General features: G+C 38.6%; 1 protein-coding gene and 1 pseudogene across 2 annotated transcripts in view; both read left to right on the top strand.

Moving 5' to 3' along the window:
* The first annotated feature begins 1,403 nt into the window (after window positions 1–1,403).
* Window positions 1,404–23,201, top strand: part of FANCC (FA complementation group C) — a 256,980-nt gene continuing 235,182 nt past the window's right edge. Inside the window, exon 1 of the mRNA XM_081066807.1 lies at window positions 1,404–1,595. The gene's annotated coding sequence lies outside the window, so the exon portion shown is untranslated. The remainder of the gene's footprint in view (window positions 1,596–23,201) is intronic.
* LOC308504724 (small ribosomal subunit protein uS15-like) lies at window positions 7,837–9,359 on the top strand (annotated as a pseudogene). The gene is made up of 3 exons: window positions 7,837–7,936; window positions 8,598–8,693; window positions 8,875–9,359. The product of its transcript is annotated as a small ribosomal subunit protein uS15-like (transcript).

Raw genomic sequence — 23,201 nt, 5'->3', positions numbered from 1 at the left:
CAGTTGCTGATCCTGCCAATTTTCTCTCAAATTCTGTACTGGGTTACTTTTATATCTCTTTGTCTTGCAGGGACTCATGCGGGGTGTCTGGTCCTGCTCCCTGCATAAGAGGGGTCTCTGGTCCTGCTCCCCGCATAAGAACGCAGGACATGATGAGACCAAAAAGGAACCATAGATACGGGAGTCACACCACTATAGTCTCACTGGCGGGTGGGCTGGAGACACAGGAAGCAGGAGCCACATGACCCGCAATCTGCTGTCCGCTTCTCTGCCAACCAAGCAACCGCCCACACCCCCAGAGCAGCCACGGCAGTTGTATCAGTGGCTAATGGCTAACGGGTAACAGCTGACGGCCACCCAGCCACAGCGGATAACGGTCCAGTACCTGAGCCAGCACCTTTCCACAGGAGACGAGAGCCTGGAAACTGCTCTCTGGGACTGTGTCCTCACACCCTTCAATTAAAAAAAAACAAAACAAAGAAAACTGTTGATACCACTAACCTCCACACTAACTTTGTCACTGAACAAGGTGTGTACCTTGGTAAACTACCTAATCTCTGAATTCAATTTATTCTTTGGTAAAATGAGTATTCCTTCATTTGAGAAGGCTGGAAGCGTTTGACTATTTTTATTATGTGCATACAACGCATTGTAGTAAGTTTTTTGGAAAGCACCCCTGATGTTGTAGTTTTAGGATCATAGAGGCAACTGATTTAAAAAGATAAAGATTAAGGTTAGGCTCTTCAAATTAGTTTTCAGTTTCAACGTCTATGACAAACCTTCATGCACTACTAAATTCTCCAATAAGAAAAAGTCACCAAGAGAAGTTAATGTTGTTGACATGAACGAAAGTTTATAGAAAATGCTGCTTTCCACTTAAGCGGTTTAAATACAGCTTTGAACTGATTTGAACCCGAATCCAGTACCATATGGAACTGATTGGCAGGGGGTAGGGGCTGGGGGTGGCGTTTAACCCAGGGAAGACTCCTTTTATGTGTGCGACCACAGTTAGAGAATCGTATTCTGGGCCTCGTTTAGCGGTTTTACCCCCTTGACAAAGACTCAATTTTTCTTTTGAAAATCGAATTTCCATTTTACCTCCCCTGCATTTTGAACAGAATCTTGAAGTAATCGGGCCACAACCCGATGAACCACCCCGGGTTCGCCTCCCCGGGTCCTTCCTGCGGTCCAGCGCACGCCCGTCTCGAGCACACAGCCACCCAGGGCAAACGAGCGCCGCCGCGGCTTCCCCACGCGCCCGGGAGGCCGCCACCCCCCCCCACCCCGCCAACTTCCGGCCGAGCCGCTGCTGGGCCCCCGCCCCGCCCCCAAGAACCCAAGATTCGTCGGAGTTTTCCCGCGATGCCGCGGGGCGCGTGGGGCCGCTCGCCGAGCCCCAGAGTGCACTGCGGGCACGTGTGCGCGCGCGCCCGCCACTCCACTGCCGAGCGACCGCGGGAAAATTCCAAAAAAGTCAAAATAAAACAAAAAACCAGTACGAGGCAAAGCCAAATTTTCAAGCCACAGAACCCGGGCGGTGGCGTCCTTTCCACCACCGCCCAAACTGCTGAAGCAGCTCTGGCGTGGACCACTCGGTAAGAGAACGGCTGCAGAAGGAGAGCTAAGGCGGCTGCTTCCCTTGGGGGTCTGGGCGACACGTCAGCCTGGGTGTGCGAGTGTGGGTAGGGAGGGAAGACTCGCGAGAACTTCCGGAGCGTCCCGCGCTTGTAGGTGGGTGAACGAGCCTCCCGCCGAGTGCAGGGGTCGAGGAGGGACGGTGGGTAGGGGCGTGACGTGGCGCCAGACCGCGGAGGGGCGTGGCCACCGGCGAGGGGCGTGACCAGAAGGCGGGGCCCGGCCAGGGGGTGGGGCCGGCGGTGGGGTCACGTGGGAGGGAGTCCCCAGAGCGGTTGGGATCTGGGACTTGGAATTTTGTTTCTTTTTGTTCATTGAGGCAGGCAGCTATGTCTTCTTAAAAGCGGCGGAGCAAAGGTGAATTTCTTCAACCCGGATCCATGGGAGCTGTTGAAAGCTCCCCCCCCTTCAACCCATCTTCCTCTACAGCTGGCCCCATGCTCTCCGCCTCCCCCTTGCGTCTGGGCCTTGGGAGGGGCGAGGCCAATTAGGGGAGCCTGGGGCCCGGCAGTTACCCCTCGCGCCCTCCAGGCCTTTCATCCTAGGATCTTTCTGATGGGTGATCGTCTCCCCACAACTTTATTGGAATGCCCGGCCAAATCGCGTCCAGGAACCCTTGAGAGATTTTTTTGGGGGGTGTTTGTTGGTTTCCTTTTAAGATGTTTCTTACATGGGCTCGTTTGCAACTATGAACCCTTTATGGTCATGTTGTATGGGCTAGATTTCTGGAGGAGGAAATTTTTTGAAATATGAGAAATTTGTGGCCAGAATTTTAAGGAAAGAGGGCGGGGAATTTTCTGGCAAAGATCTGTGTGTGCCTGTGCTTTTGCCCTAACCTGAAACCTGGAAAGCTCTCTGGCTCCCGGTTTTGTTCTAATCTGTGTTCCATTTAATGCATCCTAACTGAAATGTGATTGACTTATCATTTAACAGAGGAACAGGGCACTTTGGGCCACCCAACGTCAGCTATTTATGGATGTCACTCACCTTCAGTGATGTGCAGCTCAGAACATTTTCTCATTACTCCTCTCAGGAGGGGGAGGAAAGGTTGTTACAAATGATAGAATTCATACCATGTGTTGGGATCATTTATTACATAAGCTTAGATAGAAAACATGTTCATTGTGACTTTATCCATTAAACTTAAACCAAATTGATGTTTCAATCTAATGTACTGTGCCAGATTCACATGGAAATCAGCACACATACATTACTCATATACAAGAAAGGCTGCATCAGAAAAGAACTTGCTTTTCCTAGTTACATCAAAAACCTTTCCCCCAGAATGAATGTTAGATCCTGTTTATTTAGAATGGGACTAATTATACTTTGGTATATTATATATACACTTTAATTCATTTTTCATTATTTGTCGTATTCTTCTTGATTTCTTGAAAAACATTTACTAAGTTTCCAGAAAAGAGAGGCAAACTCTATATTAGAATTTTTGTTTTGTTTGCTAACGAGAAGCATTAACTTGATTGATTGGCTGGATGTGGAAGATGTGTTGATGCATGCATGTGAAACTGGGCATGTACATTTAAAAATAAAGGGTATTTTAAACTAGTTCCATATTTCAGCAAGTAGTTCCAGTAACAATTATACAAATTTCGTATTTATGAAAACCAGCTACAGGGAGGCCAGCCTGGCCAGTAGAAAGTTGGGTTGATTAGCTAGGCTGCAGAGTGCCAGAGAAATCTCACATGTGTGGTGGTTCCAGGTTGGTAGTGGTGAAGTCTCAAATCAGGCTGGAAATCAGCACCAAACGAATTTATAAAATTTTATTTTAGGCTGGGGTATGTATATTCTCTGTTCCTGTTTATGGATCTTTAATAAAAAAGAACACCAAGAGGAGGAGTACATTGAGTTTGCAGTGTTTTAATACAAATGCAGAAGTAGAGAAGGAAAAAGTTAAAAATTCATCAGAAAAGTTAGATAACAAAGTAAATCTTGAGCATTTTATTTTCTACTCAATATCAATTTTTTTGACTCAGTTTGGAAGAGACTTTGCAAGGTTATCTGGTCAATTCTCTTAGGCTCTTCATAAACTCTGCTGTATGCGTAGAAATCATTTCCCTGTTAAGATCTCTAATATAGGAACATCTATAATCTTCCGGGTCCCTTTATCTAGTTATAAGAAGGCACAGTTCATACGGCAGTCACCTTTTTGAAATGATATACTCTGTCATCCAAAGAATTAAGTGGTTTTTAGTTAATTTAGTAGGTTTTGGAAATTGTGCAGTGATCACCACAATTCAGTTTTAAAGCATTTGCATCACCATAACAAGTTCGAACCTGCAAGTTTGTACTCAGCCCATGTACTGGCTTTTAGCCTCAGGCAACAATTGATTTGCTTTCTTTTTCTATAGATTAGCCTTCTGGGACATTTCGTATAAATGAATTGATGAAATAAGTGCTGTCTTGTGTCTGGCTTCTTTCACGTAGCATAATGTTTCTGAGGTCCATCCATGTTGTAGCAGGTGTCAGTAGTTTTTTCCTGGTTATTGCTGAGTAGTGTTCCATTGTGTGGAAAGACCACATTTCGTTTATCCATCAGTTAAGGGACACTTGAGTTCCTCCTGCTTTTTGGCTATTATGAATAATGCTGCTGTGAGCATTCGTGTGCAAGTCTTTGTGTGGACATATATTTTCATTTTTCTTGGATAGAGACCTGTGAGTGGAATTGCTGGGTTGTATAGTAAGAAACTGCCAAACTGCTTTCCAACGTGGCTGTACCATTTATATTCCCACCAGCAATATACGAAGGTTTCAATTTTTCCATATCTTCACTTGTTTATTGTGTCTTTTCTTATAGCCATCCTAGTCTAGTAGGTGTGAAGTAGTATGTCTTTGTTGAACATATTTTCATGTGCATATTAGCAAATCTTACGTTGTCTTTGAAATGTCTATTGAAATCTTTGGTCCATTCTTTGATTGGGGTGTGTATCATCTTGGGTTTTAAGCATTCTTTGTATATTCTGCATACAAGCTTATTATCAGATACATGTTTTGCAAATAATTTCTCTCATTCTGTTACTTTATTTTCTTCATGGTATCTTTTGAAGCACAAAAAATTTTAATTTTGAGGAAGTCCAATTTATAGATTTCTTTTTCTTTTTTTGGCTCATGCTTTAGGTTTATGATCAATTTCTGTTAACTTTTGCATATTGTATTAGATGTACAAATTCTTCATCTTTTTTTAACGGAGATATCCAATTGTCCCAGCACTATTTATTGAAAAAAAACGGTCCTTCCTTTAATTGCCTTGGCACTTTTGTGAAAAATCAATTGACCATAATTTATTTCTAGACTCTGTTTCAGTGGTCTGTGTGCTTGTTCTTCTACCAGTGCCATGCTGTCTTGATTATGGTGCTTTATAGTAAATTTTGAAATTGGGTAGTATAAGTTTTCCATTCTTTTTCTTCTTTTTCAAATTGTTTTGGCTATTCTGGGTTCCTTACATTTTCATACAGCTTGTCATTTTTTCCCAAAAAAGCCTTTTGTGATGGATTTTGATAAAAATTGCATTGATTCTGTATATCTGTTTGGGGGAGAATTGCAATCTTAACATGAACATGGAATGTCTTTCTCTTTGTTTAGCTTTTTCATTTCTCTCAGCCACATTTTGTAATTTTCAGTGTATAAGTCTTGTCCTGCTTTTGTTAAATTTATTTTGAAGTGTTTCATTTCTGATGCTATTGTGAATAGAATTTTTTTCAAATTTCATTTTTGGATTGTTCATTGCCAGTGTATAAAAATACAATTGATTTTTGTATATTATCTTTGTATCTGGTAACTTTGATTATTATTTCAAGCAGGGTTTTTTTGTGAATTCCTTAGAATTTTCTATATATACTATCATGCCATCTGTGAATATAGACAGTTTTATGTCTCCCTCTGCATCTGGATGCCTTTTCTTTTTTTGCCTGGAACCTCCAGTACATTGCTGAATAGAAATAAGTGGGGAGTGGACATTCATAACTTGTTCCTGATCTCAGGGGGAAACATTTAATCTTTTACCAATAGGTTTGATGTTAGCTATAAATTTTTCATAAATGCTATTTATCAGATTGAGGAACTTTTCCTTCTGTTCATAGGTTGTTGAGAGTTCTTATCATGAATAAATAAATGTTGGATTTTTGTCAGATGCTCTTCTGCATCTACTGAGATGACACTGTGGTTTGTTTCTTTATTAATATAATTTATTGTATTAATTGATTTTTTTTACTGTTATACTAATTTTGCATTCCTGGGATAAATCCCACTTTGTTATGGTATGTAATCCATTTTATGTGTTACTGGATTTGGTTTAGTAATATTTTGTTTAGGATATTTGTGTCTATGTTCATGAGGAGTATTGCTGGGTGATTTTCTTGTGATGTCTTTGTCTGGCTTTAGATTTATGGTAATACTGGCCTTAGAATTAGTTGGGAAGTGTTTCCTTCACTTATGTTTTCTGAGTTTGTGAAGGATTAGTATTCTTTAAAGATATGATCGAATTCACCCATGAAGTTATCTGTTCCTGGGTTCTTCTTTATGGGAAAATTTTAAATTAAGAACTAACTCTTCATTTCATTGATTTTATTTATTGGTTTTCTCATTGATTTCTGTGTGCATCTTTATATCTTTCCTTCTGCTTTCTTTGTGTTTAGTTTGCTCTATTTTTTCTAGTTTCTTAAGGTAGAAGCTTAAGTTACTGATCTGAGACCGTTATTCTTTTCTAATGGAACTGTTCAAAGTTACAGATTTTTCTTTTAAGCATTGTATAAGCAGCATCCCACAGATTTCCATACATTGTATTTTTGTTTTTATTCAGTTCAAGATATTTTCTGATTTTATTTGATTTCTTTTTTGACCCATTGTCTAAAGATAGACCCATCCTTACGAGTGAATAAGTTTTTATCCTTTCCCAAAATGAGCAGATGCACAATCCCAAGAGTTATTATATTTATTGCTAACTAAATTACTTTTCAAAATCAGCCATAGTCCCACGGAATGTTCTGTTGCCTGAAGACTAAATAGTAAAGTTAACTTCCAACAACTTGTATATAAAATAAAAATGGGAAGAAGAGAGAAGATAATTTGCTAACATATATAAATACATACATTCAACAAGCAGTCATGCAAAACTACTATAGTCCTTAGTTCTGTAGTTGGCCACAAGGCTGCAATTGACAGTGATGAGTTCTTTCAATTCCCTGTTTCATATATTTTCTTTGCCCCCAACCAGAGCCTTAGGTGGTTGGAGTTTTTTACCCGATGAATGATCAAACCTTTATTGTTGGAGGATCTGAGCTATGGAGCCTTCTCTTGCTCTGATCCCATTCAAAAGAGGCAGCTTTACATGTGACTATAGATGTACATGTCTATATGTTGCCTCCAAAATTCAAAATGTTCTACTCTAGTGTTGTTCTCTTTGCATGGTAGGTGGTGCTAGGTGGTGCAAGGTGGAACAACTTCTATTTTATCCATAGAAGATATCTCATCATGCACCAGACCAGGAATCGGCAAACTGTGGCCTGTGGGCCAAATCTGGCCTGCTTCCTGTGTTTGTATGACCTGTGAGGTAAGAAAAAAAATATATATATGTATATTTATATATATATATATATATATATATATATATATATATATATTTATATGTACTTTTTAAAACAAAAAAAATTTTTAAAATTTTTAAAAACAATTTTTTAAATTAAAAAATATGTATATTTTAATTTTTTTTAAATTGGGGAATATTGGGGAACAGTGTTTGTTTTATTTTTTTAATTAAAAAAAATATATATATATATTTACTTTTTTTTTAATTGAGGAATATTGGGGAACAGTGTGTTTTTCCAGGACCCATCAGCTTCATGTCAAGTCGTTGTTTTTAGTCTAGTTGTGGAGGGTGCAGCTCACTAGCCCATGTGGGAATCGAACCAGCAACCGTGGTGTTATTGAGCACTGTGCTCTAACCACTGAGCCAACTGCCACCTGGTAAGAATATTTTTAAAAAATTTTTAATGGGTAAAAGGAAGACTATGTGATAGACACCATCTAAGTTTCTGTTTCCTACTCATCAGGTCCAATCAACATAATGTTGTTCATGCAGAAGACAGTGTGATATTTTGTGTTACGTCAAGAGAAGTATCTGTAGCTCCCGCAGCCCACATAGCTTCCCTGGTACCAGCTGCTGAGCTTGAATGGCTCGTCCGGCACATGGCGGCTTTAGTGCAGGGCTCCTGGATGCTCACAGGCTCCAGCGCTGGGCCCGCTGGTGCCAGGCTCCTAGCCACGTGGCTCTTCTGGCTTAGTTCCTGTAGTGCTGTGGCCAGCAGCACCCAGCTGCCAACCGCTTAGCTGGTGTCCCCCACCAGTGACTGTGTAACAGGCTGCCTCAGGTGGGACACCTCCTTGGGAACAGCTTTCATGGCATCCTATAGGGCAGGTTTGGCAAGTTATAAAAGGTGAATTACCAGCAAGTTCTGGTGCAGCGCCCACAGAGACATCACTGCCATTCAGTGCACCATGACTCTGCCCGCTCAACAAAATGTAGACCTCATTTAGGGTGGGAAAGAGTGCCCTTCCTTGGGCACTATATCTCAGCCCTAGGAATAGTGGATGTTCCTTATATCTGCTCTCTCTGTATTCTTCAGTTCTCTTTACTTCTGACTAGCTAATCTCTTGTTACTCACAATCCATTGTCATAGTGAATGTTCTATATATTTGATTTTCCCTGTTCAAATTGCTGTGTGGTTTCTCTATCCCGATTGGGCCCGGACTGATCCATAATATACTTCCATCTTCCTCAAGGCACAGTAAGTGGTGGGAGTATTTAGCCTATTCGTTTTCTTGAATTGTGAAAGTAAAACTTAAAGTTACTCCCACTTCAATATGACAAAAGGTAAGCTTTGGTGAGAATATGTCAGGCTTTTGTATAGTGATGAATTGGGCTTTATGTTTTCTTTGTTCTTTCCCAGGCTTTTGTAAATTAGAAACAGTGCAGGTATCTGGGGAAGTGGGGTTAGGGAGTAGAAGGAAAGGGGAAAAGAAACTGGGCTATGGTCAGCGTTATGGTATGGACCCCCAGATGACCAGAGGGTCCCGTGTGGGGAGGACCCGCGGTTGACCTGACTTTGCGTCTGTCTGACGACACTTCACATTACCTTTTACCCATGGTTTTCATTTTTCAGATTCCTGGGACTGTTTTTCCCCCCCATTTTCCTCTAGAAGGCCAATGCTGATTTCGTAATAAAGAATTTATATTTAGCTCTTTTTCACTGCCTGCCCACCGCCGTCTTGGGTCGCCTGCTGCTCGTAGAAAGGGCCTATCCTGGTCGGCTCTGCCCTACCGTCGCAGTGTCCCCACCTGGCTGAAGTTGACATCTAATGATGTGAAGGAGCAGATCTACAAACTGGCTCAGAAGGGGCTGACTCCCTCCAAATCTGTGTGACCCTGAGAGACTCACATAGTGTTGCACAAGTACGTTCTGTGACAGGCAATAAAATCTTGAGAATTCTTAAGTCCAAAGGACTTGCTCCCGATCTTCCCGAGAATCTACTATTTAAGAAAGTTGCTGCTGTTCGAAAGCAGTGAGAGGAACAGAAAGGATAAGGATGCTAAATTCTGTCTGATTCTGATCGAGAGCCGTTTTCACTGGTTGGCTCGATATAAGACCAAATAAGTCTTCCCTACCAATTGGAAATATGAGTCATCCATGGCCTCTGCCCTCATTGCATAAATTTGTCTATGTATTGAAGCAATAAAATCATTGTTTAATTAGGAAAACAAAATCTGTATTTAAATATTTTATGTACATTTAATCTATTTTAGCAGAATCTGAGATCTTGGGTCTAGACTCTAGTGAGTTCCCATAAGAGAGGTGAAACTGCTATTTTACACACACACACACACACACACACACACACACACACACACACACACACGACGGTTCAGGGTAGGTCTTATTTAAAAATACGAGTTTGGCTTTGTGACCCCTTACCAGGTTAGGCTTGAAGGTGCCTAATTATTAAACTGTTTTGCTTCTGTCATAGAGATTTGGAGGTGCTATTTACCTCAGTGATTTCCAGAATCCTCCTGGGGCTAGTTCGTTTTTGTTGTTGTTTATTTAAAGCAATCACATTATAAGTCCTCCTTGTACTTAATCCTAACCCCATCTCTCTGATTTCTGTTTGTACACTCACGTGCTGTTCTCATAGATTTCCTTATTAAACCCTGGTTCCTTGATGGTCACCAGGTTACCATTCATTTCTGGTTATGAATAGAGAATTTACCTCTGTTCTTATGCACTCTGCTTCATACTGTTGTCTTATGTGTGTATGCCTTATTGCTATAATTCTTGACCAGCTTCTTCAGAGTTATTGTTGGGGGCCTACCCAGCAACCTTTCCTCCCTCCCTAACAGGGCCTAGATTTTTTTTGAGTTGTCACCATTAAGTATACCTCAAGGAACACTTGTCTCACTTATAGTTCTTGGAGTTGATTCTGATTGGCTTAAAACAGTCTGCCCTAAAATAGGCAATAAAATTTGCATGGTCACAGTCATTGGATAGGATGGGGATAAGTTTAAGGAAGTCCCATATACATACACATGAAATCTCTTATGTGGGATGCTGGAACGGAAGTGTATACTCTATTTTGGGTGGTGTGTGTAATGTGACTCCTGTAATGACTGAGCTGTTTTGCTATCACGAGGCGAGCAGGATGGAGACATGGATTAATGGTGAAGTCTTCCCTATTTCTAAGACTGGCCAGTTTCTTGAACCAATAAGTTCCTTTTATTGTTTTAGCCAGATTTGATTGGTGTGGCAGAGACATTTACTGCTTAGCCCTAGCTTTTTGAACTTGGGATCCCCAAACATGACCTCGTCCAATGTAGATATATGAGGTCCGACAATTGAGTTCACAAACTTGTTGCAATGATGTTGCTAACATTTTTTTGATATCAGAGGGATTATTCATTATGATTTTGTACCAACTGAACAAACAGTTAGCCAAGTTTACTATTTGGAAGTGCTGAAAAAGCTGCGTGAAAAAGTTAGACAACCTGAACTTTTCGCCAATTCGTGGCTCTTGCATCACCACAGTGCACCAGCTCACACGCACTGTCTGTGAGGGAGTTTTCAGCCAGTAAACAAATAGCTGTATTGGAACACCCTCCCTACTCACCTGATCTGGCCCCCAGTGACTCCTTTCTTTACCCGAAGATAAAGGAAATATTGAAAGGAAGACATTTTGATGACATTCAGGACATGATGGGTAATACAATGACAGCTCTGATGGCCATTCCAGAAAAAGGGTTCCAAAACTGCTTTGAAGGGTGGACTAGGCACTGGCGTCGGTGCATAGCTTCCCAAGGGGAGTACTTTAAAGGTGACCATAGTGATATTCAGCAATGAGATATGTAGCACTTTTTCTAGGATGAGTTCACGAACTTAATTGTCTGACCTCGTATATGATGATTCTTTAGCCTATCCCTGCAGATCAGAATTTGTAATAAAAGATTATTAGAATGTGTATTTGGACATTTCCAAATTTAAATGAGATCTAATTTCTGCTTTCATTTGAAGCCGTTTGCTATGTATCTGTAATTATAGACCTTGAGAGTAAGTAACCCTGTATTAGTGGTATAAAAGCATGATATTTTATTTATCAAGTAGAATTTTCTGCAGTATTTGGCACTCAGAAGAATATCCTGTTTCTGATTCTGAACAGCACCATTAGAATTCTTAGCCATTACACTGTAAATGTTAGCAAAGCTAGTGAAGGTTTTGCTTTCTGATAAGTATTTTGATGAATTGGTATTTTTTGAACCTACGTAGCCAGATTTTTTAGCAATAACAAACAAAAATGTTTTTTATGAAGTATTACAAAAAGATTGATTTTAGTTTACAATTTAGTGATTGTAAGATAAGTGCAGTGAAAAATATCTTAAATTTTGGTAGTGACATTTTTAGGAGAAATGGAAAGCTAGAATTTTTTTTCATTATATGAAAGTTTCTGGTATCTCTGTTTAGTTTTATAAGTGTGTTCTGTACACATGTAGTGTATGCCTAACACTGTACTAAGTCCTTTTAAAACAATTTGTCTAATTTGTTTAATTTTAAAATAATTTGAGTTTTTGAAGAGTTATCTATTCTTTAGACAAAACACTGAAAATGGGACGTCTTATAAAATATTCTTATATTTGATCAGAACCATCTTTGGTTACATTGTTTTGTGGCACAATGTGGCTATGACTGACTATACGTTACTTATTTTAAAAATTTAAATTGAGATATTATTGATATATAGTGAGCTACACATATGTCAAAACACATCAAATTGTGCCTGTTAGTATATGTATATACCCTTAAAACCATCACCACAATTAAGGTAATGAACACTATCCCCCCAATTTCCTAGTGCCCCTTGGTCATTCTCCCTCCTGTTCCACTCCACCGTGCCCCCCATCCCAAGCAATCACTAATCTGCTTTCTGTCATTATAAATTAATTTGAAATTTTCTAAAATGTTATACAAATGGAATCAGAGAATGTAGTCCTTTTTTTAATCTTTTTTTTTTTTCACTTAGCACAATTATTTGGAGAGTGGTCCCTGTTGTAGCAGGTATTAATAGTTTATTCCTTTTTATTGCTGAATAGTGTTTCATTGTTTGGATATAGCACAGTTTATCTTTCGCCTTTTGAAGGACATTTGGGTAGTTTTTAGTTTTTGTACAAATAAAATTCTTGTGAGTATATATGTACAGGTTTTTGTGTGGGCATATGCTTTCATTTCTCTTGGGTAAAAATCTAGGAATGAAAGGGTTAGATTGTAGAGTAGGTGCAAGTTTAACCTTTTAAGAATTGCTGAACTGTTTTCAAAAGTGGTTATACCATTTTACGTTCCCACCAGCAGTGTTTTAGGGTTTCCAGTTGCCTCACATCTTCACCAATATGTACGGTTAGTCTCTTTAATTTTAGCCATTCTATGTGGGTATGAAGACAACTTAGCTTAGTATGAAGTATAATTGAAGTATTAGGAAAAAAAAGTCACCAAAGTTTTCAGCCTTGTAATGGTATTTTAAATAGATCTATATAAAACAAGCATGGTGGAGATGATGAAGCAGAGGCCAGGTCTGCTTTGCAGATATATTTTGTATGGCTTGCATGATGTTTTAAGATTTTTTTGAGTCATTTACTAGCATTTAAATATTAAGCAGTTTCACCTTAAAAAATCCCTATTTTCAGCTTTCTTTCTTTTTTCTTTTAAGACGAAAGGCAGTCTGACAACACTAAGTCTAACTGACTTCTCTTTGGCAGTGCTGGCTGGAGCTAAGTCCTGACTGTCTTGTATGGGTGTTGTCTCAAGCCCATCGGATGGCTTTATTCATTTAACTTGCCCATTGTGGGCATTTGAATTTATGACCCTTGTCTGAAGTAATTTACTAACTTTTGAGTTATTTTGAAATGCATTTAGTTGTCAAATTAACACACAGGAAAAAATGGATATTTGAGAGCAAATTTATCATACTCATTGAGGAAATCATTATAATAATCTGTGTTCTATGGTGAGTTCAAAGTTTCATACTTGTAGAAAAAAAGTTTATTATTATTATTGCTGAACGATAATATACCATATGCCTTTTAGAAATTAGAGCTTTTGTCCTGATTTTAAAAGCATGGATTTTAAATAAACAAATTTATTTTGATTTTTATTTTATTTTTTTACTTCTTTTGGTTTCTTGGTTCATTTCTAATATTACTTTGGTCATAAGCCCTATTAAACATGTTTCACACTTTCCGAATTATTTTTCTATGGATTGTATGTGATTTTTACAGTAATCATATGTGCCAAGGTAAGATAGGTATTTAAAAAAGAAAGGGAAGAAAGAAAATCAGAGTGGGTCCCTTTCAAAAAAATTAATTTGGGCTCGGATGAGAGGATTCCTGAGAGATTGCCCAAAAAACAGATAGCTGCCGGAGAACTTTTGGGCTACTTCTGTTTGTGCAATTTTTAAATGTGTTTCAATTATTATGGCATGATAACATTTTCAGTTACTGAAAGAGCTGAGCATTTCTGGTTACTGATTCAACTGATTTTAGCAGAAAACATTCACCTTCAACAATTCTCTTTGAAATATTTACAGAGAAGGAAACAGGTTAGTGACAAAGCTGTTGACCATTACCTGGAGAAGCTAACTCTTGCCTGGCTCTTTTATTGCAGCAGCGGCCCCAATTCCAAGGGTTGTCGAGGCTTCTTGTTTAAGCAAGTGTTTGCCAGACTTTTTTTTTTTTAACTTTTATTTTTATTTGAAGTGTGTTTTTCCAGGACCCACCAGCTCCAAGTCAGGTAGTTGTTTCAATCTAGTTGTGGAGCGCTCAGCTCACAGTGGCCCATGTGGGGATCGAAGCGGAAATCTTGTTAGGAGCACCGCGCTCTAACCAACTGAGCTGACGGGACGTCCCATTTTTGCAGAATTTTTTTTTTTTTTTTTTGGCAGAATTTTTTTGTTGCATCTTTCTGCTGTGTAAATAGGTATTAGAAGTAACGGGGTTTTTTTTGTTTGTTTGTTTGTTTTGAAATGTAGTTTTTGAAGACTGCCTAACCAGTTTCTGCTTGGTAACTGCCCCGAGACCCTCAATGAATGCCAGCAAGCAAATTAGATCCACAGTGTATTTGATATGCATATCTTTTCTCCAAACAAAATTTGAATTCCACAAACACAAATTGAGTCACTTTCCAAATGTGTGTATATGAGTGGAAGTTTTTGTGTCCTATCCTTCTGTAACCAATACCATAAAACTTTTGAAGGTCCATGATGCATTTGTTGTACAATTTTAATCCAAAACAAAACTTTATTCTGACTAAACTTGTAGCTGTGGAGAGATACCAAACTCATTTCCATTGATCAGTACAATATGTTTGTACCAACCAGATCTAAAAACTGTATAAAGGAGTGCCATGCTGTAAAGACCTTATTATAGTTGTAAACACAAGTGCAGCTGTTACAAATCTAGCAAAACCTCAGATTAAACAATTTAAAATTTACTGAAGATGACATTCCAGACCCATTTTTCATAATATAAACACTCTGGGACATGCCTTTGAAATGAGTGGGATTGTCATTAATATTAATGCCACTGAATTCAAGGCTGGGAAGTCATTGCTTTTTGAGCTTTATTTTCACTCCTAATTTTAGAATAAAATATGCTTTAAAAAAGCCTGAAGTATGGCATGTTTATTCACAGCCTGAAAAAAATTTGATCCTGTTGCTTTTGAATTGTAGGAATGCAAAAATATGGTATAAGTATTTTATTCATTCTTTATGGTCTTTTGACTTAAATGAGTTTGTTAGAATTAAATTTAGCAAAAATTAGTTGTTAATGGAATCCAATTGCATTGGTCAATTGAAAAAATAAAAAGACACTAAAAATAGTTGATATTTTAAGGTTGTATTAATTTGATATTTTAGCTGTATTTAAGGAAATAATTTTATTTTAAATGATTCTGAGCACGTTTTTTGTGGTCTTGTCTTTCAGCTACATGAGGGTGGGACAAACTTTCAAAATCTGCACCTCTCTAATTTGTTTTTCTCCTAATTTTCTACTTGGTGTGATGACTGGTGAGGTGTCAGTTTGACAATATAGTATTTTCTAGAGGTACATTGTGTGCTCTGATTTCCTATAAAACCTTGTATTATTTTAGTCAAATTTAAGAGTATGAAGGATACACTACATGTTCTTTGAATGAACTGGGCCAAATCATTTCAGGGTGGGGGAAAGGGTGGTCGTTTTGTTTTTGTTTGCTTGTTTTTTGGTGACTGCATTTTAACATTTTATTTGCCTTTACTGAATTTCTTCACTAGACTTTTGGGGAAGCCTCTAAATTGGGTAACAGAGCAATTAAATGACTGTTGATAAACAGTCCTTAGTCCTTGATTAAAAAGAGGCAATATTTATCAAAAGATAGTTGAATTTCTCTTATTTACATTTTTTCTTTAATTTTTATTAAATATTTTTCTGATCAGGAGAATTGAAGCCAACCATTGTCAAGTATCATGTAGCAACCTAAAGTTGGTAATTGTGGAAGCACATAACTGATATGGTAATCCCTTATTCAGAAGAACTTGGGATATATATATATATTTTAATTTATTAGTTTCAGGTGTACAAGACAAGGTAATACTTAGACGTTCATCATTTATATCCCTCACACTGTGAACCCCCCTCCCCCCATCCACTATCCCTCCGACCTCACACCGAACCATCACATTATATATATAAAATTACAGTTGCCATTCATTAATGTTTAGCTTCTGGTGTACAATGCCATGATCAGGCATCCACAGTGTCTCTGAGGTGGTCTCCCAAATAGGACGCATGTCCATCGGATACCCAACAAAATCTTTACAACATTATTGAATACGTCCCCCAAATTAATTTTCAAAAACCCTGAGGCCATCTTGTGGTTACCAGCTGCTTCCTAATCCCTTCACCTTTCCCCTTATCCCCAACCCCCACCCCCTGCCCATCTAACAACTCTTGGTTTTTTCCTTTTTGTCCCCAAAACTGTATCTGATTAGTTCATTCACTTATTTTCTTTAGATTCCGCATATAAGTGAGATCATATGGTACTTGTCTTTCTTTTTCTGACTTATTTCACTTAACATAATGTTCTCTAGATCCATCCATGTTGTTGCAAATGATAAGATTTCTTTCTTCTTTATGGCTGCATAATACTCCATTGTATAAATGTACCACAGTTTCTTAATCCAGTCATCTACCGATGGGCATTTCGGTTGTTTCCATATCTTGGCTATTGTGTAAAGTGCTGCAATAAACATAGGAGTGCATAAAGATTTTTGAATTGGGGTTTTGGATTTCTCTGGGTAGATGCCTAGGAGTGGAATTACTGGATCATAGGGTAGTTCCATTTTCAGATTCCTGAGATACATCCATACTGTTTTCCATAGTGGTTGCACTAATCTGCTATCCCACCAACAGTGCACTAGCGTTCCCTTTTCTCCACATCCGTGCCAGCATTTGTTGTTTGTTGATTTATTGATGATAGCCATTTTGACTGGGGTGAGGTGGTATCTCATTGTGGTTTTTATTTGCATTTCTCTGATGGTTAGTGAGTTTGAGCATTTCTTCATATGTCTTCTTGCCTTCTGTATGTCCGTTTTAGAAAAATGTCTCCTCAGGTCCTCTGCCCATTTTTTAATTGGGTTGTTTGTTTTTTTGGAGTTGAGTTGAGTGAGTTTTTTATAGATTTGTGATATTAATCCCTTATCAGATATATCATTGGCAAATATCTTTTCCCATTCAGTAGGATCCCTTTTTGTTTTATTGATGGTTTCCTTTGCTGTGAAAAAACTTTTTAGTCTGATGTAATCCCACATGTTTATTTTTTTCTCTTAATTCCCTCGCGCGAGGGGATGTATCAGTGAAAATCTTACTCCGAGTGATGTCCATGAGGTTTCTTCCTATATTTTCTTCTAGATATTTTATGGTTTCAGATCTTACATTTAAGTCTTTAAGCCATTTTGAATTTATTTTTGTATATGGTGTAAGGAGGTGGCCCAGCTTCATTTTCTTGCATGTGTCTGTCCAGGTTTCCCAACACCATTTATTGAACAGACTGTCTTTGCCCCATCGTGCATTCTTGCTTCCATTGTCATAGATTAGATGGGCATATAGTTAAGGATTTACTTCTGGACTCTCTATTCTGTTCCATTGATCTATGTGCCTGTTTTTATGCCAGTACCATGCTGTTTTGATTACTGTAGCCTTGTAGTATAGTTTGAAGTCAGGTAACGTTATACCTCCCACTTTGTTCTTATTTCTCAAGATTGCTGAGGCTATCCGGGGTATTTTATGGTCCCATATAAATTTTGGGATTATGTGTTCTATTTCTGTGAAAAATGTCGGGCTATTTCTATCAGCACAGAAGACGGGAATACATTGACTACTGCTGATACTTTTGTCTCCTCCTTTCTTTCCTTTTCCTTTTTTTTTTTAAGTGTTCATAGAGTTTTCTTTTAATTCTTTTGGCATTTACATAACATTTTATATTTTGAGAAGGTAATCTGGGCAGGTATAAATAAATATCCTCCTTCCTTTCCTGTTTCAAAACGTATTTGCAACCATCCTAGGAGTTTCTTTCATTGCCATCTATTCTATTCTTCCTCTGATTTTCTATCTTCTGTTTACTATATTCTCTTTCTTGGTTTACTCCCTGCTTTTGGTGAAGCACATCCTCTAGTATCTTTTTCAAATGGTGTGTGGAGGTAAATTATTTCTGGTCACACTTGATTGTTCGTTTGTCTGAATATAGAATTCCAGGTTGGAAATAATTTTCCTTCAGTATTGTGAAAGCATTGTTCAGTTTCTTTCTACCTGCCAGTATTTTTACATTTTCATGATGATGTACGATTGTGTGTTTCTCTTTTCATCCACTGTGTTAGGCACTTGGTTAGCTCTTCCAATCTGGATATTCTTGTATTTTAATTCTAGGAAAATTTTTGTTGATTATATCCTCCCCTCCATTTTCTTTGGAGCTCCTTTATTTGCAGTTTGACTTTCAGGACTGAGCCTCTGATTTTCTTATCTTTCTCCTGTTTTCCATCACATTGTCTTTTTGCTTTACTTTTGAGACATTTTTCAACTTTAAATTATTTCTTTTCTGTGGTTTTTCATTTCTGCTATTGTATTTTTAATTTCTAAGACCATTCTCTGAATGTTTTTTTGTTAATATTCTCTCTTAGTTTCATGAATATAGTAGTATTTCCTCTCTGCTGTAAAGATATTAATGTTATGACTTTTTACAAAAGTTTCTAAAATGTCCTCCCCATCCCCATCCCTCAAATGACTTTCATGTTGCTTTTTATCTGTATATTTTGGTTTCTGTCTTTTATGTTAGAGGTTTCCTCAGATGTCTGGTAATCAGTCCTTGTTTGTCTTCTTATATTTAGAACAGGGAACTAAAAAACTGAACAAAAGCTCCAAGTGCATGGGAGACACTTAAGTGACTTTTAGGTTCTCATTAAAAAGATCTGGTGGGCTGAGTGTTGGGGCACCCTCTCATATCAGTATCTCTAACTCTTTACTCTTCAGCTTAATTGAGTTGCTTGTCATCTGTAAGTCAGACTATGACTGTTCTAGTGCCTGAGTGTGGTTGAAAACTGCGGGGTGGGGATGTTTCAGCGTTCAGTATTCCAATTTACACATTTTTGTTTAACCCCTGACACCCCTCCCCCATTCGTGGAGCTGTAGCCCTGCTCCTCCATGTGTTTGTTGACTTCTGGTCCGGAGACCCTCTGCTTTATCACCTCCAGAGAATAAACCACATCTTTTGGGTCAGGTTGGGGGTGGGGCTGCCAGGAGTTAGAATGGACATCTGGGGACCTAACTGCCTCTTAGATAGACTTTAAACCAGTTGACCTAATTTTAGGTCCTCCTTCATCTTTATTTCCATATGTGCCAGATAGCCTCATTTCCTGATCTTGTTGGGGGTCCAGTGATATAAAATGGGATTTAAAATGGGCTGCTTTTAGCTTTCCCATTGTGCCTCTCGGATTCAGTTTTCTCCAGTCTATTAAATCAGTTACTACTTGTTTGTCTGCTTTCTAGCTTTTGAAATTCTGTTGGTTTTCTCCTTTTCTATTCTACTCATCTTTGTAAGTTTATGCCTTAAAAATTTATTGTCATTTTAGTAAGGCTTCAAGAAGGAATGAAAGCATATGTCTATCTTTATCTGGAAATTCCTCTGAAAAACAACCCCCCTTTTTATCTTTCAATGATTTAATTTTTGAAGTTTAAACTTCATGCCTCTCTGTATTTCCCTGAAAATGGCTAGCTGGTATTCCAGACCATTTTTTTGGAAGTTCAGATTCATATCTAATAAGCAATCAAATGAGGTTATCAGTAGTGATATTTCTAAATGCATCTATGCTACCAGCGTGGTATTCCATTCTGTTTACTGCACATCTGATAGGTGGATAATGTTATTAATTTATTGAATGAACATGTATTAGATGGCTGCTCTGTGTATAACATCGCATGTACCAAGCTCTACTCTAGTAGTGGGCTACTAAATAGGAACAGTGTAGCCTGGAATACCAAAAAGACATGTTAGGAAAGGATTCAGATAGTCTTCTATAACTTTGGATTGCTGTGATATCGTAGCTATAGACAGTTCAGTTGAATTGTAAAGCAAACAAATCTAGATGCTCTTTTTGAACAAAAGTATCAAAAAGAGCATCAGTCTAAGGATTGATTGGTAGGATCCATCGATGTTCTTGTCCTATAGGTAGTTGGAGATAAGATTCTAGGGCTTTGAACAGGTGACTGGGCTGAAGTTAAAGATTTAAGGATCACAGGTAGAAGCTAAAGTTATAGATGTGAATGGACTGGTCCATGCAAAGTGAGATGAAAGGGGCCATTGAAAGGCGTTTGGACCTTCTAGGCAGATTGAAGGAGTGCTCTGCAGAGTTCACCCTTGCATAAAGTTCAAGTAAAATGAGGCTAAGCATGGAGAAGCTTCTGGGAACATTATTTGTACTAAAAGATTTAGGAAACAAACCTTTTTGTATTAAAAACACTGCTCCCTATCTCTTAGAGAATATTCACCCCAGTTACAGAAGTACTGACGTGTAGAGAGAGTTGATGGTCTGAGTGATAGCCTGAGTGATTGTGATCATTGTAGATAGTAGACGGGGTAAGGCCAGGCCTGGGAGAATTATTGCTTGGAGTGGAACCTGGGAAGATTAAAATACAGAAATACAGGGTTCTTGTATTAGGGAAGAGATGTTTGGTGATGTGAATTAAAGTGGTTTGATGTGTGTTGGGGCTCCTCTTGACCACTCCCAGGATTGTATTTTTACATTTTTTAAAAAATATATTTTTTAAAAAAATGTATTTTTTGAACTTTTATTTATTTAAGTGTGTTTTTCCAGGACCCATCAGCTCCAAGTCAAGTAGTTGTTTCAGTCTAATTGTGGAGGGTGCAGCTCGCAGTGGCCCATGTGGGGATGGAACTGGTAACCTTGTGGTTAAGAGCTCCGTGCTCTAACCAACTGAGCTAACCGGCTGTCCCCACTCCCAGGTTTGATGATTCACTAGGGAGACACAGAATTCAGCATACAGTTGTACTCGTGATTATGCTTTGTTACAGGGAAAGGATACAAAGCAAAATCAGTAAAGGGAAAAGGTTCATGGAATGAAGTTCAGGCTCAAGCTTCTAAGATTCCTTTCCCTGTGGAGTTACATAGGACAAACTTAATTCTTCCAGCAGAACTGTGACAACATGTGTGAAATGTCATCCATCAGGGAAGCTCGTTAGAGATTCAATGCCCAGCGTTTTTATTGGGGCCTGGTCATGTAGTCATCTTCTGCTTAGCAGGTACCAAAATTCCAGACCCTCAGAAGAAAAGCAGATGTTCAGCATAAATCACGTTGTTTGTACAAACAGTTTAGGCACAGTAAGTCCGTCTCAGCAGTTAGGGAGGTGGAACTCTCCCAGTATCCTACTTCCCAGACTCCAGCCAAGGGCCAGCCTTACAAGCTGGCCTTTCTAAGGAGAGCAGTGTCAGCCTTGCTATGTGAACTCTTCTCTGCACAATTGTTTTAGGAGGTCTGAAGGTATGTTAGAGGGCCAAAGCTAAGTTTAATCTTGGTAAATTTCAGAGGTTAAAGCCTTACTCAGGTGTGAACTGGTGGTGTGATAAGAGTAGACACAAAACTAAGCCTAAGTAGAACATTACAAATTTAGGGTGAGAAATATAGTACATGGAATATTGGAACTCATGATAAGAAAGCTAGTTAGGGAAGGGACAGTGGAGGGTTGACTTATGGACTGAACTTTGTGTAACAATCTCCCACCCGCCCTGCAAATTCATAGGTTGAAGCCCAGTGTGGCTGTATTTGGGGATATGGCCTTTACAGGGATGATTAGTTTAAATGAGGTTGTAAAGGTGGGGGCTCTAATCTGATAGGATTGGTAGCCTTATAAGCAGGCCTTTTTCTCTCTGCATGTACACAAAGAAGAGGTCATGTGAGCACAGAGGAGGAGGTGGCCATCTACAAGCCAGGAAGGAGATTCTCTCTAGGAACCGAATAGTCCAGAACCTTGATCGTGGGCTTTCCAGATTCTAAAACTGTGAGAAAATAAATTTGTGGTGTAAGCCACCCAGTGTATGGCTTTTTGTTATGGCAGCCTGAGCAGACTAAGACAGGTTGAGATCAGACTAGGACCTCAGCTTTATTAAGGTGAACTCTTTGTGGAGCAAGAGAATACTAACACGGTGCTGCATTTTTGTTTATGTTGTTTTCTTGGCATTTTGATTGTTTCTCTTTTTGTCTGCCTTTTAAACTTAGCTAACTCACCCACATACTACCCTTTTCTAGTTAGCACAGGTTTTTAGATCTGTGCCATCTAATACCATAGTCAATAGGCATATTTTATGATGCAAATTTAAATTAATTAAAACTAAATAAAATAAAACATTCAGTCCCTCAGTTGCACTAGCCAAATTTCATGTGTTCAATAGCCATACATGGCTAGTAGCTATGATACTGGATGGCATATATACAAGGTGTGATAAAAAGATGTGAATGTTTAAATAAAATTTGTATTGTAGTAAAAGACACATTGCCATTAATCCCCCTCAAAATACTCCCCCTCACTTTGTACACTTATCCCATCGTTCTTGCCACTTTCTGAAGCAGTTCTGGAAGTCCTCTTTTGTGAGTGTCTTTAGTTGCGCTGTCATAGCTGCCTTGACGTCCTGAATCATTTTGACTTTGGGGAAAAGCCAGAGGTTGCATGGTACCAGATCCAGTGCATAAGGTGGATGAGGACACACCGTGATGTTTTTATTTGACAGAAACTGCCGTACCAGAAGCTATGTGTGACATGGAGCGTTGTCATGATGGAGGATGATTTATGGCACACTTTAAAACACACCTTCTCTCAAAAATAAACAGGGGATTACATTGAACTAAAAAGTTTTTTCACAGCAAAGAAAACCATCAGTAAAACAAAAAGGAATCCTACTGAATGGGAGAAGATATTTGTTAATGATACATCTATTAAGGGGTTAATATCCAAAATGTATAAAAAAACTCATTGAACTGAACAACAAAAAAATAAACAAACCTATTAAAAAATGGGCAGAGGACATGAAGAGACATTTCTCTGAAGAGGACATACAGATGGCAAACAGACATGAAAAAATGCTCAACTTCACTAGTCATTAGAGAAATGCAAATAAAAACCACAATGAGATACCACCTCACTCTGGTCAGAATGGTTATCACCAATAAATCAACAAACAACAAGTGCTGGCGAGGATGTGGAGAAAAGGGAACGCTTGTGCACTGTTGGTGGGATTGCATATTGGTGCAGCCACTATGGAAATTAGTACGGAGGTATCTCAAAAAACTGGAAATGGAACTACCTTATGACCCAGCAGTTCCACTCTTAGATATCTATCCAGAGAAATCCAGAACACTAATTTGAAAAAATTTATGTACCCCTATGTTTATTGCATTGCTATTCACAGTAGCCAAGACATGGAAA

Source organism: Rhinolophus hipposideros, assembly GCF_964194185.1.
Source record: "Rhinolophus hipposideros genome assembly, chromosome: 11".
NCBI lineage: Eukaryota > Metazoa > Chordata > Mammalia > Chiroptera > Rhinolophidae > Rhinolophus > Rhinolophus hipposideros.
This window is presented reverse-complemented; position numbering and strand designations above follow the sequence as displayed.